Genomic DNA, 8773 nt, shown 5'->3' with positions numbered 1-8773 from the left:
GATTTCAATATTTCATGCTAATCTAGGACAAGGCACATTTATATAAGGTAGAAGTGACAATCAGCTATATTTTTACTATTTTTTTTTCTGTTCCAGAACCTGCAAGAATCTACCATTTTTACTACGATAACATTTTTTCATTTATGTTATAGAAAAAATAGTAAAAATTAGTAGATTCTTGCAGTACTGAAACATACCATTGGTTTTCAAAATGTATAGTCTACTCATGAAATTTGACACATCGAAATTTGCTACCATAAAATACTTCTTTTCAGTGTAAACGTGTAATAACAATGACCTGCGACAGTTCTGTATGCTTTATATTTGCGTTTTGATTCAAATTTTTAGAAACACCCCATTATTCAATATTTTCTTTCACATTCAATTTTCAATAACAACAATGTTGTTTTTGTAAATTTGTTAGTTGTTGTAATTCCTGCATTTAGCTTATATAAATGTGTAACATATGAAATGGCAAATTTAATTTCTTGGTAACTTTTTGGTAACATTTTCGGAACATTTTGGTAGACAATTTTTTTACCCGGTGGCAACCGTGCCTGTAGTGTGATTGCAGAAAAAGTGGAAGTGGACCACCTACGCCAACCTAATTTGCATAATTTTAAAGATGGGATTTTCTACTTTCTTAGTCAGGCTTTGCTTTTAAAAGGTCCCCAACCAAAGGTGTGATATCCGTCATTATTATTAAAATCGCAAAAATGAAAAGTTGGGTTCTATTAGCGACTATTGCGATATCTTCGTTGTGTGACCACCTACGACAACCTACTTACATCGCTTCAAAGGTGATATTTTCATCTTTCATTGCCAAGTTTTGCTTTTTATATACCCCTTATAGACGCTGAGATATTTGCTTTGGAATAAAATGTAGACTTTTTCACCAAATAACTTTTTTGCTCATCCCGACCCCTAATTATTATCCGACCATAACCAAAATCAATAAGCTTCTTCCCCTCCGGGACCCACATCAACACCCAAAATTTCGTGACGATCCGATCAAAATTGCGACCTGTAGCGTGTTTTCCAAAAAAATGGAAAAATGGGATGTATTACCGACTATTACAATATCTCCGTTAGTTATTCACCTACGCCGACTTGGTTGCAACATTGTAAAGACGGGATCTTCTTCTTTCATAGTCAGGCTTTGCTTTTGGAAAGTCCCCAACCAAAGCTGTGATATTCGTCATTATAATTAAAATCGCAAGAATGAAAAATTGGGTTTTATTTGCGACTATTGTAATATCTTCGTTGTTTGATCACCTACGAGAACTTACTTTACGCCATTAGAAAGGTGATATTTTCTACTTTTATTGTCAGGTTTTGCTTTCGGTATACCCCTTATAGAAGCTGAGATATTCGCTTTGGGAAAAAACGTTGTCTTTTTATCCACATACGTTTTTTGCCCATTCCGACCCCTGAATATTATCCGATCATCACCAAAATCAATAGGCTCCCTCCCCTCCCCTCCCTCATCAACACCCAAAATTTCGTGACGATCCGATCAAAATTGCGACCTGTAGCGTGATTACAAGTTTTAGATGGACAGACGGACGGACTGACGGACGGAAACACATAGCCAGATCGACTCAGCTCGTCGAGACATTAATTTTGGTATATATAAGTATAGGTCTACGACCATTATTTCGATGCGTTACAAACTTTTTGGGCAAAACCAACTTATAATACCCTCCCCACATAGTGGTGTAGGGTATAAAAATCGATATATATCGATATTATCGTTAATTTGTCATTGCTATTAATTTGAAAATAAAAATGGCGGAAATGTCTATGCTTTTGTTGAAATTTTTCACAAATCCTTCACAGAAAGATAAAGAAAAAAACAATTCCTTTTATTTAATAAAAATACACAAAAATACATGTTAGTTTTCAGAAAAATTTTCACGTGTGACAACTGACCTACTTTCTCTCATCCACAAAACCGAAAATCGCGTAATTTCTACTCATTTCAATAGATTTTAGGTTAAGGGATTAAAAATCCGATGATATCGATAGACAAAACTATCTATCGATATTGATTTTTTTTAAATAATCGATACTATCGATAGTGCCATCGATTTTTTGTCAGCTCTACAACAAATGGTCTGTTCCTTTACTTCTGAAAATGGTAAAACCGGCAAAAAAGTAAAAGTTGTAAACTGCTCCCATATGAATTTGTATTGTGTCTGAAGTAAAGGAACGCCTTTCGAGTAAAAAGTGGTAAAACTTGAAGATTCTTGAACGTAAAGGAACAGAGCTAAAATTATAGAAGCAAGACATAAGCTTCGTTCCAGAACAAAAAAGTTTTTACACATTTAACACATTTTGAAATTTTTTCCCCGAAATGCGTTCCCGTACACCAAAAACGTTGCAAAATGTTCACTTCTCTTTGAACAAAAGTGGCGCAGAAGGGTTCTCTCTATAGAAACTTTTTACACAACAAATTTGAACGAGCAAAAATGTGCAACATGTTTGCCGGCTTCCGATTGGCTGTCACGCCGACTTTGACATTTGTTCCAGTTTTTTTTTGACGTTTCTGCCATTTTTCCGTTCCCGTACATTTTGGAAAAATGTGTGTGTTGGACTCATTTTCAACATATTGCTCTTTTGACACATTTATCATTAAAAAGGTGCTGGAACGAAGCTATACTTATAGAAGGTAGACGTGACAATCAGCTGTATTTTTACCTTTTTTCCAAATTAGGTGTTTAAAATATTGCAGGGACTACTCATGAAATTTGAAACTTCGAAATTTTGCTACCATGAAATGCTTAATTTCATCCTAAAAGTGTAATAAAAAGGAACTGCGACAGTTCTAAATGCTTTATATTTACATTTTGATTAAATTTTTTTCTATATCGGATGATTTTCAAAATGTATTTATGTTTTTCCTAAGAAAATTTTTAGAACGGCCCTATTATTCAATATTTCCTTTGTCGATTTATTTTCAATAACAACAATGTTGTTTTTATAAAATTGTTAGTTGTTGTAATTCATGCAATTACTTTCTATAAATATGCCTTCCATAGAACCATGGCACAATTACCAAGGTAGTGGTATCACATCAGCTGTTCGAATATGAAGTGTCAAATCCCTTTATAAATTTTTTGTTCTTGTTGTAATTTCCCCAACAACATAAAGACAATTTTGAAATAACATATTACAAATATGTCGATGCCACTACCTGTAGTGGAATTCTGCAACTCATTTTTTTAGTTACCGACAAAAATCGGTAAAATTAAAACGCGAAATTATGTATTAAAAGTATCAATAAAAGTTGACAACACTGTTGTCATCGGTAGGACTTATGGGTACTTTACACGATATGTTTTTTACATATGAGTTGTCACTTTGCATATACATTTTGTATGGGAGAAGTGACAACTCATATGAAAAAAACATATCGTGTAAAGTACCCATTAGCGACAACTTCATTTTGGTTGTTAACTTACCGAAAATTTTCGTTAATTACCGAAATTATAAGCATTTTAATTTTATCGATATTTGTCGGTAACACGAAAAATGAGTTACAGAATTCCACTACTGGTCGATATGCCTTGCATAGAACTTTCCTCAATTTTTTATTTCCAAATTAATGGTGATGATAAGCATAATAACGATAATTTCGATACTTTGTAATGAAATAATGAAAATATCTAATGTTGGGAATATCGATAGTTTGCCAGCTCCAAGTGAGAGACAGGCAAGTACTATTCTCACATTGGATATTTTCGATATGTCATTTCAAAAAATCGATATGTCATTTCAAAAAGCACAATTGCTCTTATTTCGGAAAAATGTGTACGATATAGTGCCATCGATTTTTTGCCAGCTCTAGCATGTACACATGAGAGCTAAAGCTGGCAAACTATCGATAGTCGGACTATCGTTTTGAGCACTGCCGTAAAGCTTTGTTTATATCGGTCTCAGAATCAATTATGTTTTAAATAATTAGAGGCAGATAACCCAAATAACTTGGTTTGGTGGCCGACGTAACCTTTGCTTTGCAGCAATTAAAGCTCTGTTCCTTTACGTGCAAGAATCTTCAAGTTTTACCACTTTTTACTCGAAAAGCGTTCCTTTACTTCAGACACCATACAATTCATATGGTAGCAGTTTACAACTTTTACCATTTTTGCCGGTTTTACCATTTTCAAGAGTAAAGGAACAGACCATAAAACGATAGTCTGACTATCTATAGTTTGCAAGCTCTAATGAGAACAACGACTCAAGAAGAAGGAAACACATATGGTCTGTTCCTTTACTTCTGAAAATGGTAAAACCGGCAAACGTAGTAAAAGTTGTAAACTCCTCCCATATGAATTGCATTGTGTCTGAAGTAAAGGAACGCTTTTCGAGTAAAAAGTGGTAAAACTTGAAGATTCTTGAACGTAAAGGAACAGAGCTATATATTACAACACAAAAAAACTTAAGGGCTGAGTACATAAGATGCCTCGCCTGCTTACCTTGCTTGCTTCTGATAATAGAATAAAAGAGAAAAGGGCACAATAGTTCGAAATTGGCTCGGCCTTCTTTATGCTTTTATTTTATGTTATTTTATAAAAGAATAAAGAAGGTCGAGCAAATTTCGAACTGGATTGCCCTTTTCATTTTTATTCTTTTATCAGAAGCCAGTTAAGCAGGCGAGGCAGCTTATGTACCCAGACCTTTACTTCTGACTTATTATACTTATTGGTTCTTTATTGTTACTATTAGAATAATTTATTGATAACATAAGGGGTTTCTACACGTTATGTTTTATGCATAACGATCTGAATTTTGCACACATGGTGTGAGCCACACAAAACTGACAAAAAAGAAACATTCAAATTTTGCGTTTTCATTTTACCGATTATTGTCGGTAACTCAAAAAATGAGTTCTTTTACTTCCTACTATGGAACTCGATCTAGGAACCCATAATTTCATTAATTTTTTTCAATACAATCACTCTAGTGTGGACCAGGATTAACGAGATTGAAAACGCGTAAAAGAAAGTGTAATCTCTGAAAATAGATTTTTTGATATTGTGGATGATGGTGGATATTATTGATGGTGCTATCGAATGTTAAGGAGGCGATGTCAACAAAAAGTGTTTACAAAGACATAGAACTGTAAAGATTGGACATAGTGCATAATGCAGTTCAATTTTACTATGAAACCATAGAGGGTGTTTGTGTATAACAGACAACTAACAGAACACGACGGAAACAAAAACAAGTATAACATAGGGAGTGTCTTTTTACTTACTAAATGTTGCTGAAACATTTTTTTCGGATACTTTTCCTTTATACAACTGTCAAAATCTGCAACATTAGTAATAATTATTACTAATTATCACGTAAAAAGACACAGCTATAATTTTATGTCACCATATTGGAACATAACATTATGTTAGACCTCCAGCGCCATATACCATTACATGAAATGTTCCTCCTTGGTTGCGATTTTGAATTAACTGCAACCTGTTAAGGGTAATGTTTCTATACAAAATTTCGTAAACATTTTTTTGTTGCATGCATTTTGTCTAGTCTTAGAGGTAATTTACACGAGGAAACAATGTTTCCTCTAAAACGTGTGTTCCGTTTTGATTCTCATTCGTAATTGCATTTTCAGGGTTGCGCTGTTTAACAAGCGTACCTTTTGAACGGTATACGTACGTTTTTACATAAAGTTACCAAAAATGATTATCTACCTATTGTACATGAATATTCAAAAAACAATATTTTGGAAAACTACAAAAACAGGTAAAAAGAAAGGGTTAATAATATAAATAACCATTCATGAAAAATTCCGTAAAAAGTATTGACACATGTGGGTAAAATATACCTGTATTTCCTGTCGTACATATCCATCCAAAAGTGCCTTTTGTACGTTTTTGTACAATTATTTCTACATTTGTTCCCAACACTGACCAATTTTGCGAATGAGAATCAAAACGGAACACACGTTTTAGAGGAAACAAGGTCTTATGTCAGACTATGAAAATTTTCATTGAAAACGTTTTGCCATTTTCTTCCAAATTTTCATTGACGTCTACACACATGTATGAAATCATATGAAAATTTTGATATTTTCATTGCTTTGCATTGGTTTGAGAGTTACGAATTTAAACACAGATTACAGAACCTTGTGTACAGAGTTTCACCCTCTTCACACATCTTGCCTATAAACTCATTTTCACGTACATGAAAATTTTCATAGTCTGGCATAAGACAAGGAAACATTGTTTCCTCGTGTAAATGAGCTCTTAGTTGTATTTATGTCTTTGTTAAAACTATGAACGTACGTTTACATATTTATTTTATAGGCCGTTTATATATATCAAGGTTAACCCAGTGGGTCTGGGTTTCAAATGTCATTTCCATTGTATATACTTCAAACAAATCCTCATAAAGAAGGTTAACCCTGCAAAAAACTATAATATAAACGCCGTATTATTTTTTATTTATTGCAGTGGATTTTCATTGTCAAATCCATTGGATATACAGTCTGTCGCAAAAGTTAGTATACACCGTTGAAACCAAAATGTATTAGGGATAAATATCACTAAAAATTATTGAAAACAACAAACAATTAGTTTTATTTGATAGACAAGAAGGTTGTCTTCCGTAATAACAATTAAAAGTCCGCAATATTTGCATACATTAGCAAACGTACGGTTCGAATCCCAAAAAGACCAAAATTTATGTCGCAAAAGTTAGTATACAACGGAGAATCCTTGTGGAACTGTGTAAAAAATTCTTGATATTTTTGAACAAAATGAATCTAAATCTGTACTTAAGATCATAAAGAGTATATTAATTGGTTTTAATGGCAGTTATAGTACTTATAGTGACAAGTCCAACGTACTCTGGATCGTAAGATCCACAAAATTGGTCATTTACAAATACAACAACTGTAGCGACAAAATTCCGTGTGTTATGTCCTGTTTATGAATTCTAAAGCCATGAAATGCTCAGAAAAGCTCTAAAGTTTCAATATGGGGTGATTTGGATCGAGTTTCGACTTGTCCTGTTTGAAAAAACGGGAATTTCTTGAAGGAAATTCATATTTTTGAGGCCATTATCCTTTTGAAACATGTAATAATCCTTAATCCTTACACATAAGAACTTTCCTTTTGAGTTAATTTTCTCATAAATTTTGCCCCTTTTCATATTCCCACCAAAAGTAAATAGTAGGAGAACCTCAAGATCCGTTGTAAGCCCTACAGTTATACTGTCCTACTGGCCTTTTAGCAGTATCGGACATGCTTCTCGTGTCCATAGTGTCTAATGTACTACTAATGTCTAATGAACTACTTCTAACTGATCCATTTAGTTGTATTTCGGTCCTAAGTGAAGCGAACACAGTTTTTCAGAACGTTTTTGCACAATCCATGCGTTATAACAGCAGAGAAAGCTCTGTATTAAAATTTTAAGTTAGCTATCATATCCTTCTGTGGTGGTGGAGTATCACTGTGGGGCTTACACCAAAACTTGAAGTTCTTCTACTATTTATTTTTGGTGGGAATGTGAAAATGGACATAATTTGTGAGAAAATTTAATGAAAAGGAAAGTCCGTATGTGTAAGGATTAAGGATTATTACATGTTCAAAAGGACAATGGCCTCAAAAATATGGATTTCCTTCAAGAAATTCCCGTTTTTTCAAACAGGACAAGTCGAAACCCGATCAAAATCACCCCATATTGAAACTTTAGAGCTTTTCTGAGCATTTCATGGCTTTAGAATTCATAAACAGGACATAAAACCCTAATTTTGTCGCTACAGTTGTTGTATTTGTAGATGACCAATTTTTGTGAATTTTACGATCCAGTGTACGTTGGACTTGTCACTATAAGTACTATAACTGCCATTAAAACCAATTAATATACTCTTTATGATCTTAAGTACCGATTTAGTTTAATTTTGTTCAAAAATATCAAGATTTTTTTACACAGTTCCACGAGGATTCTCCGTTGTATACTAACTTTTGCGACATAAATTTTGGTCTTTTTGTGATTCGAAACGTACATTTGCTAATGTATGCGAATATAGCGGACTTTAATTTGTTATTACGGAAGACAACCTTCTTCTCTATCAAATAAAACTAATTGTTTGTTGTTTTCAATAAGTTATAGTGATATTTATTCCTAATACATTTTTGTTTCAACGGTGTATACTAACTTTTGCGACAGACTGTACGTATAAATTATTAAAACCCGGCAAGTTTTAATGTAAACACGGTGTACTATTCTACAAATTGGTTGAATTGTTTTTTTTTCAGAATTTTTATGATGTGGAGGGGTGCAGAGTGAAACGGAAGATGTAGAATCCCAACATTTAATATGTATATTTTGAACAGGAATATTTAGATTGTGTATATTGATCTGTTATATCAGAATTACGTATTATCAGGGAATATGACGACCATGGTGACATTCTTCTTTTAACGTTGATGGTAATCGAAACCACCACTACATTTTTATATGGGTAGCAACTGTTATGGGCCAAATACATACGGTCCGTTGTGTCACGCGTTGAAAACAACAACCACATGAATAATGTGTGAGTGATGCCAAGTTTGTTCTTGAAGTTTTCATGTGGTTGTTGTAACGCGATGCTCAACGTGCCGTATGTGCCGGTGCCGTTACGGAATATATCCTTCAAAATATTTTGTTCGTACTGAAAATAGTTATTATTTTCTCAGAGATTTTCCCGCAATTCTGGAGGTTTGCAAATGACCCCCAATTTTATCCATTATTTTATAAAATGTATCCATTT

This window comes from Musca autumnalis, unplaced genomic scaffold, assembly GCF_047663935.1.
Source record: "Musca autumnalis isolate F117 unplaced genomic scaffold, ASM4766393v1 scaffold_1, whole genome shotgun sequence".
In the NCBI taxonomy this organism is placed as follows: Eukaryota; Metazoa; Arthropoda; class Insecta; order Diptera; family Muscidae; genus Musca; species Musca autumnalis.
Note: the sequence above shows the minus strand (reverse complement) of the source record.